At 43.4% G+C, this 12,784-nt stretch overlaps 1 long non-coding RNA gene across 7 annotated transcripts in view; it reads right to left on the bottom strand.

Moving 5' to 3' along the window:
• Window positions 1-230: 230 nt before the first annotated feature.
• LOC116442482 overlaps window positions 231-12,784 on the bottom strand; it is a 34,401-nt gene continuing 21,847 nt past the window's right edge. For 4 of the 7 annotated variants that reach the window (XR_004239569.1, XR_004239572.1, XR_004239563.1 and 1 more), the window contains 3 exons: window positions 5,315-5,373; window positions 4,914-5,053; window positions 3,401-4,204 (listed from right to left, as the gene is read on the bottom strand). This is a non-coding gene — a long non-coding RNA (uncharacterized LOC116442482). Of the gene's footprint in view, window positions 2,144-3,400; window positions 4,856-4,913; window positions 5,054-5,314; window positions 5,374-12,784 lie in introns of those variants that run through there. The other 3 variants (XR_004239565.1, XR_004239570.1, XR_004239573.1) reach the window with 3 other exon arrangements.

The raw sequence follows: 12,784 nt of genomic DNA, 5'->3' as shown, positions 1-12,784 counted from the left end.
AGTCAGGGTCAGGCATGGGTGCAGCCAGAGCAGGGACCAAAGTCCTTGATGCCACAGAGAAATTGCTGTGTGCATGGGCTCATCATTTCTGCAAAGCACCACTAAGTAAGGGAAAGCAGAAAAGGTTACCAAAAATAGTATTTTTGGAGGACAATTCTGCAAAGCCCAGCTCCCAATTTCAGGCATAAGCTATTACCTTTGTGTTTTGTTCTTTGACAGTCCAGAACAGTTAAGTGTATTGTCAGTATTTACAACCTCTTTAATTCAAAATAATTATTTAGTTGTGTCTTACCTCAAAATCACAATATTTTGAGGGGAAAAATTACTTTGGAAAATTCCTTAAATTGTGTGTGCATTTTCTTATCTGCCTCCAGATTTTGTCTTGTAAAGTACGTTTTCAAACTTCCCCCACAAATTTTGAATGCTGAAAAATTTCTTTCTTCTCTTTCATTCCTTCTTCTGTCTTCTCTGTTGTTTTTCTCTATTCCTTTTTGCCTTCCCACCTGCCTTTTTATTTCATATGTAATTAAATGACGTAGAACAGGAAAATTAAGAAGCATTAAGATATATGATGTGACTCAAGGTAAAAGTAGAAAAATCATCAAGCTATATTCTGTTACTGTAAAACATTTTCAACAAAAATAAAGAAAAAATAGAAACTGAAGGGACAGAGTTCAAATTCTGTGTCAGGTAAGTCCAAATTGATTTACGTTTTGCAGGTACTATGGTTGGTTTTTACTTCTCCAGTTCAGTCACCTCAGCTACAGAGGTGAAGCAAACTTTTCTAAAAACCCAGTCCTCTCTGTTAGTAATATTTTCCCTGTCTTGCCACTCCCTCCCTCCCTTTTCAGCATCATTTTCTCCACAGGGTGACAGGATTACAGCTGTCGTGCCCGTTCCAAGTTGTGGTGCACACTGTCATCTATGTCATTGTAACTCTGTATCTTGCTGGCAGTTAAAAGAGTGACACAAATTGTTTTCCTGCCAGATAAAAATTGTCTAGTAGATTTAATGTTCATAACCTAATGTGAGGAATAATATTATATGAGCAACAGCAGTCAATCTGCTCATAATGGTATTGTGTCCCCTGGTATTGCTGGGGAGAAAAAATTGAGCCTGTGGTAGCTCAGCACCTTTCTGAGCAGTTCTGCAGACTCTGGGGCCAGGGCTTACAGCAGTGTGACCACACAGCTGCAGAGCCAGTGGGCTGATGTGAAAATTCAAGCTTGGAAATGGAGAAGGAAATAGAAACTCAAGGCTGAGAGTTGTGTATGCTCAGCAAATGGTACAATGAAACCCTGGTAGGTGAAAAAAAATAGCAATGCGAGTACAGCTTGTTGCACAGAATTGTGATTTATCTGCTTTTATTTTCAATAGTTCCAGTGGCATCGTGATGTAGGATTTTATAGCCTATTAAATCATGCCTGGCATTTATGGATGTAGTTTAGAGTGCATGCATTATGGAGAGTTAGTAGCCTCTCCCTGGCTGAGCAGCAGTTTCCACTCATACGTCTTACTCCATCTTCATATCTTTTTATACTTTAAGCTCAGATACAGACAGATACACTCCAAAGAAAAAGATATTAGTGAAGAATACAAAAGATAAACAACTTTTCTGTTCCTGTTGGGTTTGGAATGTCCTGATCTGAAGTGGCCTTTATTGCTGATGTCTCCCATTCCCAAAGGCAAATCTGCACCCAGAAGGGTTGTCTGCAGCTTTTTAAGGCACTGCACATTCTGCAACCTCCATCAGAGCAAACAGATTGCCCTCTCCCAGGAAAGAGGTAGTAATCAGCCCAGATTGCTGATGGTTTTCTTTGGTGCATGTAGGGAGTGGCATAATTAAGACCGGAAATTTGAGCTGACCCCAATATTAGCTTGGGAAGAGGTGCTGAGGTGGGTGGACCTGTGTGCCAAGGCCTGACCTGGTTTGTTACTTAGACAGTGGTGGGATCACCACTGGTGCCTTCCCAGCATGTGGTTCACTGCCCCTTCCCACTTCAAGGCCACCCTCACCAGAGCTGTCCCTGCAGCCGCCGCCAAGGAAGGCAAAGGCTCCATCCTGGGTTGTACCCATCAAAGCAGGCTGAGAGGGCACCCAGGGAGGAGGAGCAGGAAGGGCAGCTTGAACAAGTCCTGTCAGCTGTAGAGAAAGGGAAGAACAAGGCAACTGGTGAGGATGGAAAAGGCAGTTGAGATAGGACCAGGATTTTTGTTCAGGAGAGGCCTCGCCAGCAATGTCCGGGGAACAGAGAGAGGGAGAGGCTGATCAGACAGTGGCTGGGTAGGTGACCTTGACCGGAGGGAAATTCAGCCTTCTTGCCTATTATACCTGCAGCCAGTGAGACTCCTCTGTGTCAGAGGACTATGGCACAGGGACCTTTGTGACCAGGATAAAGGAAGGTTTTAGCTGCCTGTGGAAGACACTTCCATATGCCAGGGCTTGCAATAAGTGCAGATTGCAGTGGTCACAACTACCACTGCAAGAGATAAAGACATGTTTCATTCTTAGATACCATCTTACAAGTGGTAATTAAGTTTTTACAGCATCCATGTGAGGTAAGCACACAAGTACTGGTCCTATTTTAAAGCTATGAGAGGAGAGAGGGTGAGTGCTGTGCAGAAGGCCGGGTGGTGGTGACTCAGTGGCAGTGCCACCATCACCAACCAGGAGTTCCTGGTTCCCAGCCTGGCCCATGAACCACAGAAGCCTCCCTGCCAAGAGAAGAAAGCTGATTTTTCAAGCCCTTTGATGAGAGAAGAAAGGTTAGAAACAGCCTGAGGCTGTTTCTAGAGAAAGTGTCACGGTTGAAGGAAAATTTCAGAGGAGGGGAGCAGGAAAGGGGATGGTGGTGAAGGAACTATTGATACAAACGTTTATTAAGGGAAGGGCGGTGGCAAATCAGAACCCAACAATAGGGGAAAAACAGGTCAACAAAGTAGATTTTCATGAGAGAGGCCTATGGGACAGAGGAGAGGTAGCAGCAAGAGGGGAAAGAGCAGCAGTGGGGAGGGAGAAAAAACACAGCAAGAGTGTGCATGGCAGCATTTGAAAGTGTCAGGAGACAGACAAAAAAATGCCACCAAACATGGGGTCTTACAGTAATTACAATCACACTATTCACACTAATCACACTATTGCCTCTTCCACAGCAGCTGGAGATCTCAGAGCCCTCCACAGAGCATCATTACCTTTGTTTCACCTATGGGAGAACTGAGGCTCAGAGCAGTGAAGACACCTCCCTAGGGTCACACAGCAAGGCCAACACATTATTCTACTAATTATTAGGTTTAAATTATTACAATAAATGCAGACAATTATTAATGCAGAATGAAATGGGAGTAAGCAGAGAGGGGCACACAATTCTCAGTGGCACGGGAGAGAAAAAGAAAAGATGACTGATGTCAGCAGCCCAAATTTATTTTTTATAGCTCCAAAATACATAATGTCACATAAAATGACATTTGGAAGCTGTGAGCTTTGGATCCTCTATGCTTTAAACTACAAGGTAAGTAATACTAACAGACACACCACTATATGCACATGTACATGTGCACACAATAGTTCTGATGCTAGCTGTGTGGTTTGTGCCCTTCAACAATTAATTTCCTCTGTTTTCCAAATTTCAGAAAAATTAAGGTAAGCTACAACTACAAAAATGGAAAGATGTGTATACCAGAAGACTTCCACAACACCAAATATTGTTACATTCTCAAAGTCCTTAGAGATAGAAGGGAATAGAATGGGATAGAGTATCTCAGTCGGACAGGACCTGCAATTGCCTGGAAGCTGCATATGACCACTATCATGGTGGGGTCATTTGTTTGTGGTAGTTACGTGCCACAGCAGAGAAACTATATGCCTGACAGCCTGTAGCTGTCATGTCAAAAGGAGCATTCTCTGAAAAAGTAGAAGCTCAGAAAATTGCCACCAGCACTAGTCTGAGGTAGCATAATGTTTTCAGGACCTAGGAAAATTAGATGTTTTTGTAGAAGTTCCTCTTCAATTAAAAATCCCCACCTTTCCTCACCTCTTTTTTCTTCTTTTCTTCACAAGAAATGAAGAAATGCCGCTATTTTTAACCGTAGTTTGAGGAGGATAGAGTAGTAGGAGCTGTGCAGTGCTACCACCCTCTGGCCGCTGTCAACAGCACCGTCCTCCATCTGCACGAGTGCTCTGAGCTCCTTCATCTGCCTCACACACCTATGGGAGATAAATGCTGCCTTTCAGTCCACCCAGTAAAGAGAGACACCTTCTGATGCAGCTCTACACAATGCCTCTTTGGGCTGCTTGCTTTTGTAAAGAGATCTCATCTGGATGAAGGATGAAAAGGCCAAACACTTCCAGATGTGTTGGTCCTCCGTGGGTCCAGCTCATGTGGCCAGTGGGTTCATCTCCTACCTGGTCATATGCAGACTCCAGGCAACTGCAGATCCCTTCCAACTGAAATATTCTACTCTACTCTATTCTGTTCTAGTCTAAGAACTTTGGGAACATTAGTTCCTAAAGCTACCCTTTGAAAAAAAGTCCAGTAGCATCTCTAAAATTTCTCAAAAACAACCTGCCCCTTCTTTTCCTCTCATCTACCCTCCTGTCCATAACCAAGTGCTCATTTATTTAAAGAACAAAAAGCTAATAGGAAAAAACACAACTACTATGCCCACCATTTTGCTATTAAAAATATGCTTCCCAGAATTAAAGCCAGCAGCTCTTGACACATAAAAACTCATTTTTCCTTTTTTACCTCCATCTACAAGAGAGATCCTGGCTATCTGCCCAGACGAAGAGGAAACCACAGCAAACTGTGGCATCTTGCATCACACTCTTCAATGGCCAAAACTGGCATGTCATAGGCTGTGAAAAGGAATGAATTTCAATGTCAAAGGAACTTTGTACCAAGGCTGTACTTTACCTTTGCTTCCTCTTTGGACAGGAAAAGTGTGTCTTCAGGTGACAATATCTGTGCAAGTAAATCTACTGCCTCTTGATGCCAAGGTTGGACTTTGGGGGTACTGCTCCTTAAGCCATTTTCTGACGCTGATGACATGATGCCTTAAGTAATAATGATAATTAATAATAAACAAAAAACCCCAAACCAAACCAAACCCAGCAAAAAACCCCACACAATTCCCCCCCAACTTGATCATCTGGTATTGAAAATGAAGTTCATCAGTAAAAGATTTCCCATGCTCAGCTTATTTTCTCAGATGATGTGTGTTCCTTTTGGGAGATGGATGCTCTATTTAATTTATAATATTTGATGAAAACTCTAACACCTCTTTGTAACCAAGATAAGGGATTGGATTCTCTTACTTTGTGATTCCAGGCTGAATCCTTGTGCTTCACAAGGTATATGTGTCTGCCATCAAAACCTGCAGAGAGAGCAGAGGTGAAGAGAATATGTTCTAGATGTCCCTCCTTGGTACAACTTCCCACAGATGAATCTCTCAAGACACAGAGAGTCCTTTCTCAAACCTTCTCACAAGCTGGAAAACCTCAAATTATCTTTGCAACAGAAAGGGCATAGTTGTGGGGTTTTTTTTCCCCAGTCTAATCTCTACAATACTTCTGTCTCCAGAGATCCCAATTGAATGGTCTGGCCTCTATATTGTTTATTAAGCCCCAAACCCTTCTAGATGACCACCAGGCAGCAAGTCTGACCAACACAAGATAGAGGAAAGGATGGGAGGAAAAAATCAAAAAATGTTATGGTTTAGAGATACCAAATCTGTAATGAGGGAAAGTGAGGAAAATCACAAGTTCAGGCTTTCTCCCTGAAAACACTTGCCACCAGCTGTCTCTATTTAAAATGCCTTGCTTGATGCCAAATGCCACATTATTTTACAAAGAAAAAAGAGAAGATGATTGAAAAGTTGCTTCCTAGTTTGTGTAGAACTCAAATCACTTAAAACTCTAGAGGTCAGTGCCATGAATGCTTGATGAGTGACAAGACTTTCTTCAGTTTGCTTAAGAAAATTTTTCTGGATATGTATGTGTGCCACGCAAGGAAGAAAAGCTTCACTCCAAATGAAAATAAAAATCAGAAACCGTTTTTGATGCGATTTTTCACCGCTTTTCCCAAGCAGAATCAATCACAGAATCACAAAAGAGTGCTGATGTGGCGTAATGAAGACAGACAGATCCACGTGTCTGACAATTCTATAAAAATATCACTATTACTTGGATGCAATGTGCCACAGTGGGTGAAGTGCCCAGCTGGGCAATTGTCCTTCAAATGGCAATGGGCAGCTGATAAAAGAGACAGGAACAGCTCCTCAGTCCTTTCAAATAGGCGCATGATTTTAAATCAAAGCTGCCACTTTGCCCACTGCTGATCATAAATTTGCCCAGTGTACCTGGAGGCATTGGCCAGCCCCAGAGTGCCAGACCTACAACTGTCACAGTGGCATCAGCAGTGCTACAACAGTGCCATCCCTACCTCCAGAGACCAGAGAACACAAAAACCTTGGGTTTAGTGCCTTGATAGGGGAATTCGCCTGTGAGTTCTCGTCTGTTACAGATTTCTCAGCAAACAAAATTAGATAGTGGTAAAGTAGCTGAGCATGTACAGATGAAAAATACAGCATGGGAAGTAGATATTGTCACAGAGTGGGAGAAAAGGTTTATTTTTTCACTTAATTTACCACCCTCAGAGACACAAATTCAGAACGCACATAAACCATAATAAAACCAGGTCACCTGATTTGAAAGGTGAACATGTTTGTATGGATCTGACAGGTGTTAATGATGATTTTCAATTGAAAAAGGAATCCTGGAAGACAAATTGCTTGTCAAACAAGTCTAACAGCATTAACATTTTCTAGCCATGTGTTGCAATATATAAAGTGTCTTGCTACCTTTATTTAGGAGAAGATCCTTATGAATGTGATAATCTTTTAAGGTCCAATTTTATCATATAATGTGCTGCAACCCATGTTTCCTATGTATGGTTCATAATGAGATTAGTACAGTATAAATCTTCGTGCAATTTAAATAAATAGTCTCTCGAGTGTCTGCCATTAGAAATATATTGTTCTGTATTTGCCTACAGGCACTGATGTTGCATCCCATAATTGTTAAGTATTTATCTGTGTCGTGTTACAAGGCATTTAATTTTATATGGGAGAGTGTAATCTTTGTTTTGACCATGATATAATTTGGTTAATTACCATTTGTTGGATTCTTTTTCCCTTTGCCACAAAGTCTTTCAGTTAGTATTTCCAAAGTAGCCCATATATAGTTGCCTTTGGCATAGTATATGGAGCAGTCACTGACTCAATACAGAGATCACTGTTGTAATGTCAAATTTATCCCGTTAATCTCGTCTTTCCCGAGTTCAATTTACATCATTTTCCATTCATACAATCTGAATGATTAATCCATATTAATATTTTTACGATTTGTTCTGATACCTGGATACTTGCTAAGTTTCCTAACTCTATGGATTCATGCAGTACTGGCCCATACTTAATATGGCCAAGGAGAATTCTAGGTATAAAAAAACAATTCCAAATTCAGATATCCTTTCCTTCCTCAAACAGGGTTTAATTCTGCTCTCACCTTTACTGATGGGCACCAAGAAAAAAACATTCATTGCAATCAACAGAGCTGAGGGTCCAAATCAGTTGTTCCCCTATCACTTTGTGGCACTGAAGGGGAAAGATCTCTCTTTAGTGCCTGAAGTTCATCTCATCCTGTGGCAGGTGTCTGCAGTGGGTCAGAGGAACGGGTGAATTATCTCTTTGTCGCCACTGACTGCAGCAGGAGGTTAGGCAATCAGCCAATGTCATGCAAACATATTCCAGGCTGTCCCATTTGTGCTTGCAGTGTATTTGCCTTTGCTTCATGTAATTGTGGCAGGTCCATCACAGCTCCAAGGCAGCGGAGGATGCGGTGCTGTCTGGCTCTCGCCGGTGCAAACAGTTACAGGATCATGGCACCAACTGTACTAAGGCCAGTAGCTCAGCACTGAAGAATTTATATCAGCATAAAGCCAGAGTAAGCTCCAATAACTTCACCAAACCTTCACCTTCCTCTTTGCGTAACTGGGTCGCCTGACCTTCAGTGCAAGGCCTGGCAGAAGAGATGGTGTTTCTTTTGCTCTGTGTATGACTGGGTCTGCCATGGGCCCTTGTCACATGAATTGATGCTGAGGTTGTTCCTCATCAGATGACCTGGTGTGGGGACATGCCACCCAGGACATGGCCCAGCCAGCTGTCATCCTCCCTCACTGCACATCCATGCCTCTGTTGGGTTTTTTTAGCCTTTCTTGTTTTGCCTGCTGGAATCAGTAATTTCATGCCCTTATCTGCAGCTGTTATTTTAATTTATATTAAAGCAAAAACCAAGTTTCTCATACAAGTACTGGGCTGTAGAACCTGAGGCTTGAAGAAAAGTAAATAACCATGGCAACTGATTGACAGAATCATGAACCAGCAGTGCCCTGGGGGACAAGAAGGCCAATGGAATAGTAGGTTGCATCAGGAAGAGCAGTGCCAGCAGGTCAGGGAGTGATCCTCCTCCTTTGCTCAGCCCTGTGAGGCACATCTGGAGAGCTGTGGCCAGGTCTGGGATCATCAGGACAGGAGGGCCATGGAGCTCCTGGAGCAGGGCCAGCAGAGGCTGCAAAGATGAAGGACCTGGAGCAGCTCCCTTATGAGGAAAGGCTGAGGGAGCTGGGGCTGTCCAGCCTGGAGAGGAGCCCCAGCTGAGAGGGGCCCTCAGCCCTGGGTGTCCCTGTGTGCAGGGAGGGCTCCGAGCAGGGCCCAGGCTCTGCTCCGTGGGGCCCAGCCATGGCACCAGAGGAACGGGCAGGGACTGATGCCCAGGAAGTTCCACCTGGACAGGAGGTGGAACTTCTTCCCTGGGCAGTGACTGAGCCCTGAACAGAGACCAGAGAGGGTGTGGAGTCTCCCTCACTGGAGATATTCCAGAACTGTCTGGACACACTCCTGTGCTGTGTGCTCTGGGATGGCCCCGCTGGAGCAGGGAGGTGGGATCAGATGAGCCACTGTGGTCCCTTCCAGCCTGACTCATCCTGGGATTCTGTGAAGACCTTAGAGGGTTGGGTTGTTTTTTTTTTTTTATTTTCTGACTCCTCATGTAAACCAATTGCAAATTCTCTGAAGCAACACTTCTTGAACACAACCAGTTCATTTCGCCCTAGAGAGAAAAGGCAGGGCCTTCTGGGGCTGCCATAGTGGCAAAAGAGTTTAGACAGTGAACTTAGAGGGATCTGTGCCCAAATAAGATCAGATAGGCAGGGCTGAGGAGCTCCTCTGCATGTGATTCCTCCTCAGCTGGAAAAGGCAGATGCTAAAGAGACTTTGCTAATTTCCCCTGCCTGGAAACCTGTAATGAACTCAGAGCAGAACATCTGTTAGTTTCTCCTAAGCTGGAAAGGGCTGAAAGCCAAGAGACATGTCTCGGGGTGAATTTGCTGGCCTGTCTACAGTGTAGGAAAACGTCTAAGCCCTGGAGAAAGCCTGGTGTGCTCTGTCTGTGAGCAGACAAAGCTGGCAATTGTCACTAGGAGCCCAGGGGTGACACAGTTTATGGGAGAGGAGAAAGGTTCGTTCCCTTCATTCATGCAAATGTTCACTAAGAACTCCAGTCAATCACATCACATCACACGCGCATTCAGTACTGCAAAAGTCTATGTTTGTTCACGGATGAGATGCTAAAAAATATGCTACCTTGGCATGTGCCACAAGTCATGAGAGGGAGACTGCTGGATGCAAAGCCTTCCTGCCCACCGACAGGCAGAAACAACCTGCATCTAGACAGTGCCTGTCATGATGGGGCATTTAGAGATGCCCAGGGCACTGCAGGTAATGGAGGTGCTGCAACCTTGTTACTGTAGTAATTTAACTGGGATTAAATCTTCCCTTTCCCAGCAAGGTTAATCATCCAGTGCTGTAGAATCCCAGAAGGTAAGGGGCTAATGTGTGTATCTCAAATACTGATAGCCAGATGGCTGTGGAGGCAACCAAGGATTGCTGGAAATAGCAGACAATAACATGCTGTGGGAAAGAACAAAGTGTGGCTGGAAAAGGGGGCCATGTAGAGGTAGGGCAGCACTAGACAAGCACCCTTGTTCTAGCTCCTGGAGATAAGCACGACACAGCACAGAGCAAGCATAGGGATGAGGCTGAGAAGTGGGCATGGTGTGTATGGGGGAATGAACACCACCCAAGACCCCCTTAGCCCTCCTAACCATTTCAAGAAAGGTCTGAAAGAATGGACTGTGCATAAGAACTAATTTGCACAGAAAATAAGAACACTGTCCTCAGGGCAGGAAAAACTTACCTAGAAAAAGGTACCCCCAACCAAGCCCAGGCAGTGTGCCCCAGGACCCTGGACATCGCATGGGCTGGATCAATGCCAGAACAAGGACTGGTGATCTCTTCTCTCTTTCCTCCTTTCTTCCTTTTCATCTTACCCCTTTATCCAACCCCCACTGACGTGTGTTTATGTAGTAGGTCAAGGACTAACCTACCAATTTCCATGCCAAGTGTATAACTTACTAATGGGAGTTTTTGCAGACCCCCTTTTGCTGTTCCTTTTGACCACAAGTATCTATGAATCTTGGGTGCTCCCTTCCCCTTAAGGGTGGGATGTCAGAGGTGCATGCAAACTGTATCTCTTACTCCCAGGTAACATCAGTAAAACCAGGTAAATGTAGTGTCCCCACGACACTGCTGGCAAGGGACAGCCAACAACATCCTTGTTAAGGTCACCCCTCTGAGCCAGCCTGATGGCCCCCAAACCTCCTTTGAGGTGTCCCACATCAACTCCCAAACCATGCTCAGACTTTGTTCAGGTGCATGCTGGTTGGTACAAGGGAAAAGGTGCTACCAAGGAGCACTCCAGTGGCTGAACAGGGCAGGTGGCTGTGTTCCCATAGCTGGGATGTTCCCTGACACTGTTTAAATTGCCAGCCATGGTGGCTGGTCCTTGGAGTGCTAAGAGGTGCTGGACTGACTTTACTGCTGAACCACCCTGTACTACATACAACAACAGGCAAGGACATCTGTCCACTTCATGGAACAGTCAAGGGATGTCCACAGCTGCAGGAAAGTCCCAAAAAATCTACAAGCTCTTGAGATATTTAAATATATAAACATATGGAAAAACCTTTCCAAGCAATGATAAAATCTAAAGGAAAATCGTTGGAAAAGTCAAAACTTCAAAAGTTGATTCCAATTTTGTGCTGCAGGTTTAACCTGTCCTACGTTACACTTGCTTGGTTATTAGCTACATGCCTGGAAAATATCACTGCTAGTCCAGAGTAAATGCTGGCAGCATGTTCCCTATCACTTCAGCTTTCCAAGAAGAGAACGCTGGTAACATTTTTCAGGTAAAATGTTGATTACTGCTACATCATCCTCAGATTGCATTTCTGCATCTTGGAACAGTCAAGAGGTTTCCAGGAAAGGCTTGCAAACAATTACCACATTCTTGTTCTCCATCAGTCACCCCAGCATAGCAAAACTTGACTTTATTTTTTATGACATCAAATTCAGACCAAAGCATCCAGTTTTACCTTTGTTAGTCAACTGTATTTCATATTTTATATTTGCTCTTTCCTGGAGGCAGAATTATTCCAGAATAGATGGAACAGGATTAAACTAAATGTAGAACTTTCATCACTTCTGAACGTTGCACATCAGTAACTTGTGCCCTCCTGCATAAATGGATGCATAAACAAATGTCTGCATATACAGAAGATAATCAAGCCCAAGTCTATGAAAACTGTCTCCAGCCAAGATCACAGGGATTTTATAATAAAGCACAAATTGTGAATGCATGTCAGTAGTATCCATCTGGAAGACACTATTTCTGCATGACCACTGCAAATAGTTTTATGGAAGTGAAGAAAGAATGGGCATGTATTATTTACTCTTAGGAGGATCAGCAACGTGTTGCTAAGTATTAGTTACTGTTTTAAAGTTTTGCTACTTTATATCATATTAATAAAATTTATCATTACAAGCACAGTCTCTTATATGCCAAGAGTGCTACAACTCTGCTACTCCCTTTTTACAAGTCAGTTACTTCTTCATTTCACTTATGTCCTTATTTCCAAGAATATTTGAAAGTCTCTGAGGCAAACTGCTTTTTTCCAAGAGCAGGAAGATGGATTTGTTCAGTTGTTAGCATTTGTGAAACAGAAGAAGTACACTGACCAAAGCCAGGAAATTCACATGCAAGGCAAGACTCCAATTAACAAACTCCTTGTTGACCTATTCTCAATCCAAGTACCTCATTTGACTGATCTTCCTCTATTGAGAAAAGGTTTGTATCTTGCTTGAGTAACACCACACAGACAGGAAGAAATGCCGAAAGTGGGAAGAGCAATGTTCTTACCTTGGTCTATGAATCAGGAGGAGCTTTCCATATGGACAGTGCTCATCCCCTTTCTTTTTCTGTGCCATTTTTGTGTGACTGGTACTAACCTCACCTGTAATGATTTCTCTGGAGCTTTACTCTCCCAGTTGAACCCCTCCAAAGGAAACTTCACTGGCTTCAGATTAGGTTCTGTAAACTGCTCCTGTTAAACCTCCAAGCTGAATTTGGAAGACTAAAAGCCTACTGTACAAACTTTTAAGTTACAGATTTGGATTGTTCTGCTATCAATTCATGTATTTCATATAATCTATCAATTAGTTGCTAAATTAGATTAGGAACTAACTTCCCTACCCCTTTGCTTTCATGCTTTGGACAATTGGCAAAATGTACTTGTAAGAAATCTGTCTTTTCTTTCTCCGCAGGACTGTACAT

The sequence above is a fragment of the Corvus moneduloides genome, chromosome 4 (assembly GCF_009650955.1).
Source record: "Corvus moneduloides isolate bCorMon1 chromosome 4, bCorMon1.pri, whole genome shotgun sequence".
Classification (NCBI taxonomy): domain Eukaryota; kingdom Metazoa; phylum Chordata; class Aves; order Passeriformes; family Corvidae; genus Corvus; species Corvus moneduloides.
This window is presented reverse-complemented; position numbering and strand designations above follow the sequence as displayed.